This window comes from Hemiscyllium ocellatum, chromosome 40 (genome assembly GCF_020745735.1).
Source record: "Hemiscyllium ocellatum isolate sHemOce1 chromosome 40, sHemOce1.pat.X.cur, whole genome shotgun sequence".
NCBI lineage: Eukaryota > Metazoa > Chordata > Chondrichthyes > Orectolobiformes > Hemiscylliidae > Hemiscyllium > Hemiscyllium ocellatum.
Window position 1 is genome coordinate 7,549,299 of NC_083440.1, and position 10,332 is coordinate 7,559,630.

The 10,332-nt window shown below is 50.7% G+C and overlaps 1 non-coding gene across 1 annotated transcript; it reads left to right on the forward strand.

Moving 5' to 3' along the window:
* Nucleotides 1–2,564: 2,564 nt before the first annotated feature.
* On the forward strand, nucleotides 2,565–2,637 carry trnak-uuu (transfer RNA lysine (anticodon UUU)). The gene has a single exon. It is a non-coding gene; the product is annotated as a tRNA-Lys (tRNA).
* Nucleotides 2,638–10,332: the final 7,695 nt, after the last annotated feature.

Genomic DNA, 10,332 nt, shown 5'->3' on the forward strand with positions numbered 1-10,332 from the left:
GAGTTGGGGAGCGACAGGGAATGGCAGCAGACTGGGATTTTGCTGTGGTCAGTCTCTGCATGCACTTACTGTGTAGCAGCAGGAAGGAGAGGTTTCCTCAGGAAATGGGATTTAATGAGGGGCAGTCGGGGGCAAATCCTGAGGCCCCACATCATTTCACGATGAGCCAAACATCCTCTTCCTGGGGTGTATGGTGCCAGAGATTTTGAGACTGGGATCTTGCTGTGCCCGTCGACGAAGTTGGGGGTGGGCGAGACAGTCACGGGCTGGTACGTCCACACAGACTCATTTACCGAAAGTTCAGGAGGTGGGGCTTATTGCAATATAGGGCACAGAGGGAGATGAAAAGGGGCTTTAATGTGGAGTGATGTAATGGAGTGGGAGGATCAGGGTCCAAAGGGACACTGCACTGGGAGAGGGGGCCAAAATGCAGGGTGTGAGAAATGGGAGGGGTGTCACGTCATTAGTGCAGCTGCAAAACTTGGGAAAGGGCAGAAAAACAGATGGGGGGGGGTTAGAAAATGATGGCAACTGTGTCAAGGTAAATAGGGTCATTTGTGGTGTGGGAGTCCAGAACTAGAGGGCATACGTTCAGGAAGAATTTCAAAGGGACCTAAGTGATAACATTGTGGTAGTGCGTGTATGGAATGAGCTGCCAGAGGAAGTGGTGGAGGCTGGTACAATTGCAACATTTAAGAGGCATTTGGATGGTTATATGAATAGGAAGAGTTTGGAGGGATATGGGTAAAGTGTCGAGAAATGGGGCTTAATTAGCGAAGGATATCTGGTCAGTATGGATGGGTTGGCCAAAAGGGTCTATTTCAGTGCCCATCTCTAAGACCGCTCGGATCTCTGCATAATATGTCAATATTTGGATTCAGCACGTTGGATTTTTGTTCATATTTGAATGGCAACGTGCAAGTGATCACAATTTCCCAAAACCGTTTCAGTCAAAGCTTTAGAGTTTGAAGCCAGGACCCTCGGCATGTAAAGCATGATAACCACTACATTATGGAAGCAACACCTATCCACTCCTGGCCCCGAAACATTGGTGTCTGTATTAGAGTTGATTTAGAACTAGAGGGTTTCTGCGTACTGCCCCTTCTTCAGTTCACTCACTGTCCTTCCTGCGAGTGGTTGGACAATAACCAGGTGTGGTGTGGTTTTTAACTTTGCCCAGCCCAGTTCAACAGCGGCGCTTCCTCCTCATGTGTTTTGCTTGAGATGTTCTGTTGCAGCCATTTGGAAAATTGAGTTTTTTTTCCCCGAGAGCGGGCTGTAGTGAATTGCAATTTGCGATTTCTGACGATGTCTCACTGGGCTGGAAACATTAACTGTTGTGGGAGTAGGGGTAAACAGTGAGAAAGGGACTCGGTGTGACAAACCGATGAGGTAAAAACAGTGACTGCAGATGCTGGAAACCAAGTTCTGGATCAGTGGTGCTGGAAGAGCACAGCAGCTCGGGCAGCATCCGAGGAGCAGGAAAATCGACGTTTCGGGCAAAAGCACTTCATCAGGAATAAAGGCAGTGAGCCTGAAGGGTGGAGAGATAAGCTAGAGGAGGGTGGGGGTGGGGAGAAAGTAGGATAGAGTACAATCAGTGAGTGGGGGAGCGGATGAAGGTGAGAGGAGAAAGTGAGGACTGCAGATGCTGGAGATCAGAGCTGCAAATGTGTTGCTGGAAAAGTGCAGCAGGTCAGGCAGCATCTAAAGAGCAGGAGAATCGACGTTTCGGGCACGAGCCCTTCCTCAGGAATGAGGAAGGTGTGCCAAGCAGGCTAAGATAAAAGGTAGGGAATAGGTCCTTGGGGGAGGGGCGATGGAAATGCGATAGGTGGATGGAGGTTAAGGTGAAGGTGATAGGCCGGAGTGGGGGTGGGGGCGGAGAGGTCAGGAAGAAGATTGCAGGTTAGGAAGGTGACCCTTGTGGATGGAGGATTCCTAGGCGGAAGATGAGGCGCTCTTCCTCCAGCCGTCGTGTTGCTATGGTCTGGCGATGGAGGAGTCCAAGGACCTGCATGTCCTTGGTGGAGTGGGAGGGGGAGTTGAAGTGTTGAGCCACGGGGTGGTTGGGTAGGTTGGTCCGGGTGTCGCAGAGGTGTTCATGCCCGAAACATCGATTTTCCTGCTCCTTGGATGAAGGTGATAGGTCAATGAGAGGGTGGAGTGGATGGGTGGAAAAGAGGATAGGCAGGTAGGACAAGTCATGGGGAGAGTGCTGAGCTGGAAGTTTGGAACTAGGGTGAGGTGGGGGAAGGGGAAATGAGGAAACTGTTGAAGTCCACATTGACGCCCTGGGGTTGAAGTGTTCCGAGGCAGAAGATGAGGCGTTCTTCCACCAGGCGTCTGGTGGTGAGGGAGCAGCAGAGAAGGAGGCCCAGGACCTCCATGTCCTCGGCAGAGTGGGAGGGGGAGTTGAAATGTTGATAAACAGGGCGGTGTGGTTGATTGGTGCGGGTGTCTCGGAGATGTTCCCTAAAGCGCTCTGCTGGGAGGCATGAAGTGAGCCGATGCAATATTCACTTTTCACCAGTGTGTGTCACTGCACGGGGTCCATGCATCGAGCCCGGATAGCTCAGTCGGTAGAGCATCAGACTTTTAATCTGAGGGTCCAGGGTTCAAGTCCCTGTTCGGGCGCTGCTTTTAAATCGGATTTCCGTGTTCTGTGACCAAACAATCAATGCGTGACAGGATTAAACCTGACTTGTTTCAAGTCTCGAAAGACTAAACAGCAGGCAACTGAGCTCGAACTCATTCTTAGTAACATTCATATAGCACTCCCACAGGTTAAAATGTTCTAATTCCTTCTGTACTCCCTATTTAGGAGAGTTGAAGAGTTATTTTTGGGCTTGGACTGTGGAGAGTGTTTCGAAATGGCTGTATTACAGAAACACACATAGAGAGTAGATAAAAGTCGAAAGAAAAGTGCGGATGATGGCAATCAGAAATAACATCAGAAATCGCTGGAAAAGCCTAGCAACTCTGGTCTCATCTGTGGAGAGAAATCACTTACCTCATCGGGTCAAGTGATTCTTGGGGCCCAGGTGAGTGGTGGTCTGTTTATTATCCCGAGGTTTCATCTCCTCTTGGGAAGGTGGGGCCTGGTTTGTAGGGGCTTCTGGTTAACTGGGTCCAGTCAGACTGCGGCCCTGTCAATTTTAAAACTGCTTTGAAGCCTGGGGTTAAAGCAACCAGGGCCATACAGGATGTGGGAGGCAGGAGTCCCCGAGGAAGTAATTAATACCTTACATGAGAAACTCCCAGAGAAAGGCGGCATTCTGATGTCAGAGTGAAGTGAGAAGTGGGGGATAAAATGTGATAATCGTGGAAATAAGACCATTTCAATTCAATTCACCGAGTGTCTGGGGGAGGTCGGTCTCTTGTCTGTCTTTCTCTCCCGTTTTTTTTTGTTGAGTTTTTCAAACAAACAAAACCATCACACAGGTGAGTAGACAAGGTCTCTTCCCTCTGGTGTGGGAGTCCAGAACTCAAGTTCGGGGGAAAGAGGGAAAAATTTAGAAGGGACGTAAGCGGCCACGTTTTCACCTCGTGGGTGGTACGGGTATGGAATGAGCTGCCAGAGGAAGTGGTGGAGGCTGGTACAATTACAACAATTCAAAGGCTTTCCCCTGGGTATATGAACAGGAAGGGTAAAGTGTGGAGAAATGGGGCTAAATTAGCGAAGAATGTCTAGTCAGTGTGGATGAGTTGGACGAAAGGGTCTATTTCAGTGCCGTACATCTCGAAGACTGTCTCACTGTCTTGTGAGCTCGGGTCTTTGCATATGTCAATATTTCGATTCAGCACATTGATTTTTGGTTCATCGTTGAATGGCAATGTGCAAGTGATCGCAATTTCCCAACCCATTTCAGTCCAACTGCACCAAAACTTAATGGCTCTACTGGCGTTTGAACCCAGGACCGTCTGCGTATAAAGCCGACGAGATGGTCACTACACTAGCGGGCCAAAGGCCACACGCCCGCTCGCCTTCGAGAAACTGGTGTCTGCATTGGAGTTGATTTAGAACCAGACGGTGTTCTGAGTCACACCCCTTCTACAATTCGCTCACTGTCCTTCCTGCGGATACCTGTTGGATAATAACCCGGTGTGGTGTGATTCTTGACTTTGTCCAGCCCAGTCCACCAGCAGCGCTGACACCTCATGCGTTTTGCTTGAGATGTTCTGTTGCAGCCACTTGGAGCATGAACCGTCTCAGCAGATCTCGCCGCATCTGCAAGGAGAGAAAGAGCTGACCATTCGAGTGGGACTGACCCTTCCTCAAAGCTCCGAAGACAGTCACTGAGGAAGGAAACATGGCTGTGGAAGCGAGCCAGAGCAAATACCTTGTCTAACACTGAGGGAGGAAAGGAAGGCAATGAAGGTGGACAGGGGGAGAGAGAGAGACAAATGAAAATCCTGTCGGAGAGAAGAGCAGTACTTCTTCTGGGTAGGCATTCCTGGAAGGGAGGTGGCAGTGGGATAAAAGCAAATTCCTGCTGGTGCTGGAACTGAAACCAAAAGGGTAAATCCTGGAAAATCTCAGCAAGTCTGGCAGCATCTGTGAGGAGAGAAAACAGCTCTTTTCTCTCCTTGCAGATGCAGCCAGACCTGCTGAGCTTTTCCAGCATTTTCTCTTTTGGTTTCAGTTCCAGCATCTGCAGGAATTTGTTTTTTTTATTTTGGGAACTGGAGTTTAAATGCGATTCGTTTCAATTCTCGAAAGACAAAATAGCAGGCTAGCTGAGCGCGAACTCATTCTTAATAACGTCCACATAAGACTCCCACAGGTTAAAATGTTTCAATTCCTTCCGTCATATTTATCTGAGAGAGTTGAAGTGTAATTTTGTGGATATTGTGTGGGAATGGCTGTGTTACAGAAACAGCTGCAAATGTGTTGCTGGTCAAAGCACAGCAGGCCAGCCAGCATCTCAGGAATAGAGAATTCGACGTTTCGAGCATAAGCCCTTCATCAGGAATGAGGAGAGTGTGCCAAGCAGGCTAAGATAAAAGGTAGGGAGGAGGGACTAACGTCACCACGTCTAACTCCGCCCCTACTTCGATCTCTGTCCCCGCCCCTAACCCCGCCCCCAGCCCCAGCTCCAGTCCCACACCAGGTCCTAGCTCCCAGCCTTGCTGGATCTTCACCATCCCTCCAGACCTCCCCCTCTCTGAGGATGAAAGATCAGTCCTCAGCAGGGGCCTCACCTTCATTCCCCTACGCCCTCGGATTAATGAGTTCAACACGCGGCGAGATATTGAACAATTCTTCCGCCGCCTTCGCCTCCGTGCCTACTTTCACAACCAAGACTCCCGCCCACCCTCTAATGACCCCTTCTCCCGCCTCCAACACACCCCATCCACCTGGACACCCCGTGCTGGCCTCCTACCCGCCCTCGACCTCTTTATAGCCAACTGCCGCCGTGACATTAACCGACTCAACATGTCCACCCCTCTCACCCACTCCAACCTCTCACCCTCAGAACGTGCAGCCCTCCACTCCCTCCGCTCCAATCCCAACCTCACCATCAAACCCGCAGACAAGGGAGGCGCGGTGGTAGTTTGGCGCACTGACCTGTACACCGCTGAAGCTAAATGCCAGCTCGCGGACGCCTCCTCTTATTGCCCCCTTGACCACGACCCCACCTCCCACCACCAAACCATCATCTCCCAGACCATCCAGGACCTCATCACCTCAGGGGATCTCCCATCCACCGCCTCCAACCTCATAGTCCCACAACCCCGCACTGCCCGTTTCTACCTCCTGCCCAAAATCCACAAACCTGCCTGCCCCGGCCGACCCATTGTGTCAGCCTGCTCCTGCCCCACTGAACTCATCTCCCAATACCTCGACACGGTCCTGTCCCCTTTAGTCCAAGAACTCCCCACCTACGTTCGGGACACCACCCACGCCCTCCACCTCCTCCAGGATTTTCGCTTCCCCGGTCCCCAACGCCTTATTTTCACTATGGACATCCAGTCCTTGTACACCTCCATCCCCCATCATGAAGGACTCAAAGCCCTCCGCTTCTTCCTTTCCCGCCGCACCAACCAGTACCCTTCCACTGACACCCTCCTTCGACTGACTGAACTGGTCCTCACCCTGAATAACTTCTCTTTTCAATCCTCCTACTTCCTCCAAACTAAAGGAGTTGCCATGGGCACCCGCATGGGCCCCAGCTATGCCTGCCTCTTCGTAGGATATGTGGAACAGTCCATCTTCCGCAACTACACTGGCACCACCCCCCACCTTTTCCTCCGCTACATCGATGACTGTATCGGCGCTGCCTCGTGCTCCCACGAGGAGGTTGAACAGTTCATCAACTTTACTAACACCTTCCATCCCGACCTGAAATTCACCTGGACTGTCTCAGACTCCTCCCTCCCCTTCCTAGACCTTTCCATCTCTATCTCGGGCGACCGACTCAACACAGACATCTATTATAAACCGACTGACTCCCACAGCTACCTGGACTACACCTCCTCCCACCCTGCCCCCTGTAAAAACGCCATCCCATATTTCCAATTCCTTCGTCTCCGCCGCATCTGCTCCCAGGAGGACCAGTTCCAACACCGCACAGCCCAGATGGCCTCCTTCTTCAAGGACCGCAGATTCCCCCCAGACGTGATCGACGATGCCCTCCACCGCATCTCCTCCACTTCCCGCTCCTCCGCCCTTGAGCCCCGCTCCTCCAACCGCCACCAAGACAGAACCCACTGGTTCTCACCTACCACCCCACCAACCTCCGCATACAACATATCATCTGCCGCCATTTCCGCCACCTCCAAACGGACCCCACCACCAAGGATATATTTCCCTCCCCTCCCCTATCAGCGTTCCGCAAGGACCACTCCCTTTGTGACTCCCTCGTCAGATCCACACCCCCCACCAACCCAACCTCCACCCCCGGCACCTTCCCCTGCAACCGCAGGAAATGTAAAACTTGCGCCCACACCTCCACACTCACTTCCCTCCAAGGTCCCAAGGGATCCTTCCATATCCGCCACAAGTTCACCTGTACCTCCACACACATCATCTATTGCATCCACTGCACCCGATGTGGCCTCCTCTATATTGGGGAGACAGGCCGCTTACTTGCAGAACGCTTCAGAGAACACCTCCGGGCCGCCCGGACCAACCAACTCAATCACCCCGTGGGTCAACACTTTAACTCTCCCTCCCACTCCACCGAGGACATGCAGGTCCTTGGACTCCTCCACTGGCAGAACATAACAACGCAACGGCTGGAGGAGGAGCGCCTCATCTTCCGCCTGGGAACCCTCCAACCACAAGGTATGAATTCAGATTTCTCCAGTTTCCTAATTTCCCCTCCCCCCACCTTGTCTCAGTCGGTTCCCTCAACTCAGCACCGCCCTCCTAACCTGCAATCCTCTTCCTGACCTCTCCGCCCCCACCCCACTCCGGCCTATCACCCTCACCTTGACCTCCTTCCACCTATCCCACCTCCATCGCCCCTCCCCCGAGTCCCTCCTCCCTACCTTTTATCTTAGCCTGCTTGGCACACTCTCCTGATTCCTGATGAAGGGCTTATGCTCGAAACGTCGAATTCTCTATTCCTGAGATGCTGGCTGGCCTGCTGTGCTTTGACCAGCAACACATTTGCAGCTGTGATCTCCAGCATCTGCAGACCTCACTTTTTACTCGTGTTACAGAAACACACAAGGTATGAATTCAGATTTCTCCAGCTTCCTCATTTCCCCTCCCCCCACCTTGTCTCAGTCGGTTCCCTCAACTCAGCACCGCCCTCCTAACCTGCAATCCTCTTCCTGACCTCTCCGCCCCCACCCCACTCCGGCCTATCACCCTCACCTTGACCTCCTTCCACCTATCCCACCTCCATCGCCCCTCCCCCTAGTCCCTCCTCCCTACCTTTTATCTCAGCCGGCTTGGCTCTCTCTCTCTTATTCCTGATGAAGGGCTTATGCTCGAAACGTCGAATTCTCTATTCCTGAGATGCTGCCTAACCTGCTGTGCTTTGACCAGCAACACATTTGCAGCTACAGAAACACACTAGATCGAGTGGATAAAAGCCAAAAGAAATGCAGATGATGGCAATCAGAAACAACATCAGAAATTGCTGGGACTGTGAGGATCTCTGCTAGTATCTGTGGCGAGAAATCAGAGTTCGGGTCATGTGTTTCTTTCTCAAGAGTTTGAGCGAGATTTCTTTGTACTTTCGTGTCATACAATAGAATTATAGAACCGCAACGGTGCGGAAACAGGCCCTTTGGCCCAACACGTTCACACCGACCCTCCAAGAGTAAACCATACAGACTCATCCCCCTGTCGTATTACTCTACATTTACCCCAGACTAATGGACCTCGACGTGAAATTTGGCTTGGCCAATCTTTGGATTGTGGGAGGAAACTGGAGCAGACCTGTATAGACTCAGGGAGAATGTGCAAACTTCACACTGAGAGTCAGGTGAGACTGTAATTGAACCCGGATCCTTGGCACAGTGAGGCAGGCAGCAGTGCTGACCAATGAGCGACTATGCCGTAGCTTGTAAAGTCAACGAGCAGGCCTTTCGGCCCCTCCAGGTTGTTCGCCATTCAGGAATTGTACGGTTGATCCGTACAATGACCCACAGCCTTCACTCCACTTCCCTCAAGCTAGTTTTTTGCCTTTTAAATAATCGTGCTTTTCTTATCCCTTCCAAAATGAACTACTTTTTTTTTCCTGAACAGATTAGACACTGACGAAGATCGAAATGTGAACCTTACAGATCTGCGAGAGAGAGAGAGAGTCCCGACTTCCTGATCCGTCTCTGAGTGTCCTTGGTTTAGGTTCTGGTTACGGTTGTGTTTTCAAAGCCTTTCACATTTTCCCAGTCTTAAGAAAAGCAAGGTAATGGTCGTTCCAGCTGAACCATTTACGTGCTGCGTCCAGCAAATTGTTAGCGTCGTGAGTTCACAGCTTTATACAGGATGGAATCAGACCCTTCGGTCCAACAGGTTCATTCTGACTCGATATCATAAATTAATCTCGTCCTACTTGCCAGCACGTGGACTGTATCCCTCTAAACCCTTCCTATCCACAATGCCTTTTAAATATTGTAACTGAACCAGCCTCCACCACTTGCTCTGGCAGCTCATTCTCAATCACACGCCACCCTCTGCGTGAAAATAAAATGTTCCTCAGGTCCTTTTTAAATCTTCCTCCTTTCACATAATTTTATGTCCTTTAGCTCTGGATGCCCCCAACCCAGGGGAAAAAAGAGACCTTATCTATTTGCCCTATCCATGCCCCTCATGATTTTATAAACCTCTGTGAGGTCACCCCTTAGCCTCCGCCACTGCAGACAAAACAGCTCCAGCCTTTTCAGCCTCTCCCTGTAGCTCAAACCCTCGAACCCAGGCCACGTTCTGGCAAACCTTTTCTGAGCCCTTTCAAGCTTCATAACCTTCTTCCGACAGGAGGGGGCCCTGAATTGCACAAAACGTTCCAAAAGTGGCCTAACCAATATCACGTACAGCTGCACAACATGACCTGCCAACTCCTGTTCACAACACTCTGAACAACAAAGGCAAGTATTCCAAACGCCTTCTTGACTATCCTAGCTTACATGCCTCTCCACATTCAAGGAACAACAAATAGCACTCATTCAGCAACAGTCCCCAACATTTTACCTTTAAGTGCATAAATCTTATTGCTAACAACATTGGCTATCAAAATACCTTTTAATTCAGCCTAGAACACATTTATCACTGATTTCCTGCTCACGGAACACTACATCATAGCAACAGGCCCTTCGGCCCACCATCGTTGAGCCAATCATTTGAAACTAACCCTACCTGCCTAGACACGGTATCTCTATTCTTTGCCTCGAGATGCGTCTGTCTCAATGCTTCTTAAACGTTGCTGTAGTGTGTGCTCCTACCACCTGTCTTGCAGCACATTCTACTCAGCTAAACCTTCCATATAAATAGCTGCCCTTGCAGATCCCAGTTTTAATTTTCTGTTTCTCACCTTAAACATATGTCCAGTAACATTTGTCATTTCCACCCTCGGATAAAAAGAATCAGACACTCCACCGTATCAATGCCACCTCTCCTTGTATAGAGTTCGATCAGGTCGGCCAGCAGCTCTGGCAAAGAACAATCCAAGTCTGTCTTCCTGCTCCTTATAGATAAGGCATACCACTGCAGACTATATCCTAATAAACACCCTTTGCCTCGCCTGCAGCGCCTCACTATAAGTGTAGTGCCTAAACCTCCACACAGTGCTCTAAGTATGGTCTAACAAAGCTTCATCCAAGTCATTACCAGCTGCATCAGAACCAGCGAACGTTCATGCGTCATTGAAGAAGGAG